The sequence below is a fragment of the Colobus angolensis genome, unplaced genomic scaffold (genome assembly GCF_000951035.1).
Source record: "Colobus angolensis palliatus isolate OR3802 unplaced genomic scaffold, Cang.pa_1.0 Scaffold125, whole genome shotgun sequence".
Classification (NCBI taxonomy): domain Eukaryota; kingdom Metazoa; phylum Chordata; class Mammalia; order Primates; family Cercopithecidae; genus Colobus; species Colobus angolensis.
The window spans coordinates 5,064,672-5,068,825 of NW_012113697.1; the positions used below are offsets into that span (position 1 = coordinate 5,064,672).

The 4,154-nt window shown below is 50.7% G+C and overlaps 1 long non-coding RNA gene across 1 annotated transcript in view; it reads left to right on the forward strand.

Annotated features, from left to right (window-relative positions):
* The first annotated feature begins 525 nt into the window (after positions 1-525).
* The window catches only part of LOC105505421, an 8,865-nt gene continuing 5,236 nt past the window's right edge, over positions 526-4,154 (forward strand). Inside the window, exon 1 of the long non-coding RNA XR_001000742.1 lies at positions 526-1,016. This is a non-coding gene — a long non-coding RNA (uncharacterized LOC105505421). The remainder of the gene's footprint in view (positions 1,017-4,154) is intronic.

The following is a 4,154-nucleotide window of genomic DNA, read 5'->3' on the forward strand; positions in this document are numbered from 1 at the left end:
TCTATTATCCCAGGGAGCTCAGATCCTTCTGTCTGCAGGGTGAGGGCTCTACAAGAAGGCAAACCTTTTCTTGCTAATATGGACCAATTCTTACAGCAACACTTCAAAATCGATCGGTGTTACAAACTCTTGTCTGTGTCCTTCACATAAAACCTTTCTCCCCAAGGAAGAGAGTAGGGCAGAGAGGTGAAGAGGAATGGAAACTCCACCACACCACCCCACTACACTAGAAAAAGCAGCTGTATCTCAGAAACAGGGCACTCAGGCTCTGTGGCTCCCAGGTTAGAGAACAAGGCACAGAACAGCCCCTCCCCCAGAATCACGGGACCACCGACTTGGCAGATGCATCCAAGGGCACCCTGACTCCTCTGCCACGTGGATTGTTGATCCCAGCAATGACCAGCCCAATTAACAATGATGTCAGGCTGTTTGGGTCCAGATCATTCCTGAGCCATGAAACAGTTAAGAAATATCCTGCCCCACTGGCTGCCGTGCTCATAAAGGTAGACCCACGTGTACTTCCTTGTGGCTCCAAGACGCGCCGGCTGGCTCATTTGCTCACACCCAGCAGGCAGAGAAGGCAGCAGCAGGCAGGACTGCCACCCTCCCATGCAAATCACCCCCGGGAGTGCAGCTGGGCTCCTCCCGCTCCTCCTGGGCAATGCTCCTGGGGAGTCTGTGGGGAAGATGCCATCCAGGGCGCTGTGTGCTCTTCCTGGTCCTTGCCCTCCTGCTGGATGCGGTCGGCCTGGTCCTTTTGCTGCTGGGGATCTTGGCCTCCCTGAGTTACTGGGACTTCTTCGTCTACACAGGTGCCCTGATCCTGGCTTTCAGCCTACTGCTCTGGATCATCTGGTATTCCCTCAACATCGAGGTGTCCCCTGAGAAACTGGACCTGTAGTTTGGTCACGGGAAGAGGAGAGACGCAGGTGCCGTACGCAGACATGTCTGTGAACCTGGGACTCTTGGGCAGCAACACGTTGCCGCTTCCACCTAGCAAGCCCCGCCGGGACAAGGTGAGTGCACATAAGACCTACTCGGCAGGGTGGCCAGAGAGGCTTGGACAAGCAGGGGCAAGACCAGGCCTGCTGAGGCTGCATGGGCAAGTAGCCGGACACTGCGTCCCGAATGGGGATCCTGTGACTCCGGCCTCAGGTCCTGCTGGGGTGGCCAGCCAAGAGGACATGGGGCAAGTGTTTTCTCCTCTGGGCCATTTTCCTCACAGAGGCTGGGAAGAGAGTCTCAACAGCCCCTTCCACCCCTGATACGCCACGAATGATCCTGCCTACCAGGCAGAATGGGAAATTATCCCTTTAGCTTGGAACCTGGGGAGACAAAGACCCCACCTGGGTTCTCTGTTGGGAAGAATCTCTGCTGGGGAAAAAAGCCTTTAGCACGGGAGAGGATGGAAAGTTCCCCAATGACTCTTGTGCCCTTGCATGCATGAAGGGGTGTGAACTGGGCTATGGTAAAAGCAAACAGAGCAGAACCACCCAGAACGGCCCCTCTTATTCACTTCCTCTTCCACCTGCCCAGATGGGATACATGAAGGGGGGTAGGGACTACGTGCCTCCATGCTCACTCAGTGCACACAACTCCTCTCTCTGCAGTGTTCCCACCCCACCCTCACTCACACTCACACGCGGCCAATACATGTGCCCAGCCAGTCTCCAAGACCCAGAAGTCAGGAGACTTTGGCTTCGTGGATTTCATCAGCTGAGTTGCATGTCATACCTCAGTCTATTGCGTGCAATCAAAGAGGCAGATAGTTGTAAGATTTTTCACATCAAGACAGAGTCCCAGGGATAGAGTGGTCTGGTCCTTACAACCCTGAATTAGAGATGGACAGCTCTCTCCAGGGGACTGAAGTCAGAGCCCTGGTTCTTTGGGCACTCATACCCTCCTCCCCAGGTGGGCCCAACCTGCACGCAGGTGTTTCCAGGCACTCCCATTTCTTACTCCGTTACCAGAAGTAAGAGCAAAGGCCGTTGCTAAGTTGAAAGAAGGAAACAATGATTGTGTCTTTTGTGGGGGATTACACCTGACTCTCAGAAGTCAGAGAAAAGAGCAGCAAACTTAGGAGATCTCAGCAGCGTAAGATAAGCCCATACCTAGTAAATGATGTAGAAAGAGATGAGAAGTCAGTCCCACTCTGATCTTCAACACTTGTTAGCTGGGTGATGTTGGCCAGGTTGCACTCTCTGAGCCATGGGATTGTCATCTATAAGATGAAGAGAAAAGTTCCAGCCCTTATTGCTGCAAGGATCAAAAAGAGATAAGGCAGGGAAAGGCTGTACAATTGATGTGGTTCTTACACCAGATGTCAAGCATACAAAACGCATAATCTGGGATGAGTTAATTGACCCAAAGTCCAAATATGAAGTACCTTGGTGTCTCTCAAATTGGTAGTGGTGGGGGTCAACTCACACTTTGCATCATGAAACTTCAGAGCAAAAAGGGACCCTGATTTGTGTGCTGGTATGTTGGAATGTGTCAGGCACTGTGCAAGACACTGGGGATAAGAAATCAGATGCATGGACCAGGCACAGTGGCTCACGCCTGTAATCCCAGCACTTTAGGAGGACGAGGTGGGTAGATCACTTGAAGTCAGGAGTTCAAGACCAGCCTGGGCAACATGGTGAAACCCCATCTCCACCAAAAATACAAAAAATTAGCCATGCATGGTGATGTGCACCTGTAAACCCAGCTATTCAGGAGGTTGAGGCAGAAGGATTGCTGGAGCGCAGGAGGTACAGGCTGCCGGGAGCAGAGATTGCACCACTGCACTCCAGCCTGGGTGGCAGAGTGAGACCTGTCTCAATTAAAAAAAAAAAAAAAAAAAGACACACACGACACGGGGTCTTTACCATCAGGTGAGAAAGACAGACACTCACCAAAGATTCACACTTACAGAAGTACATGACAAAGTCAGGTCTGCACTAGGAAGGAGAGGAGCATCCTCCCACAAGAATATTCAATAGAGAAACTGACCCAGGAGATGGAGTCAGGGAAGGCTTCCTGGAGGAGGTGATGTTAGGCTGAATGCCAAAGGAAGGGTGGGAGGTGAATGGAAAGTCTTTCAGGGAGAGGCAATTGCTTGGGCAAAGGCCCTGGGATAACAGGAAATAAAAGACGACAGGGAGATTGAAGGGCAGAGAGCAAATGTCGGAGAGGGTTAGAGCTCTGTGGTAGACAGAGGCCAGGTCTCGCAGGGCCTCGAGCGCCTTCTGAAGGATTTTGGTCATTACTTGAAGAACAATAAGAATCCATTGAAGAGATATAAGCAGAGGTGGGGGCTTAACGGAATTGGACCTATGTTTCCAAAAGACCACCCCGGCCACAGTATAAATTATTATGGTTACGATTATTACCAGCTGAAACCCATTTTGGGAGCCAAGACAAGTGCCCAAATAACACAGAGCCCCCAATGTGAGGCTCCGTGCCCCAAACAGCCTTCCCTCATTGAACAGAAGTTCAATAGCCCAGCGTTGAAGAGCATGGGCCATACGTAGACTGCCTGGCTTGAATCCAGTTTTATTCCTTTCTAGCAACGTGACTTGGGGCAAGTTACTTCACCTCTCCACGCCCCCATTACTCCAAATATGTAAAATGGAGATGGTGCTAATAATAGCCACTACATCATAAGGATGTTGCACAGATTAGGCAGATTAATATTTCTTCAGCACTATGCAAGCGATGACTAAATAAAGCATCAGTCACGACGCAGGTAGCCAGCACGTTACAGAGGATGAGGCCCTGAAGCATTATGATCAATTCTAAAGGCAATGTACAACATTAGGATTTTTCAGTGGCTATGAGAATGGATGCTGCCACAGAATGCCAGGGTTTTGTCCTGATTCAAAGAAACTTTGGAAGTTTTAATAAGTTCTTTATTGTATGCTTTACTGAACCTCCATCCTCTGACACATTTCAGGGATGGCCCAGAGTGACAGATTCATGTGTGCTGAGACCTACTGTTCAGGACATTGCTCACTTACGGGGCTGCCCAACCTTCCTCCACCCCATGGCCTTGGGCGAGTCATTTTACTTCCCTTTAGAGTTAAAGATGTGGTTTCTGGCCAGGCATGATGGCTCATGCCTGTAATCACAGCACTTTGGGAGGCCGAGGCGGGCGGATCACGAGGTCAGGAGAT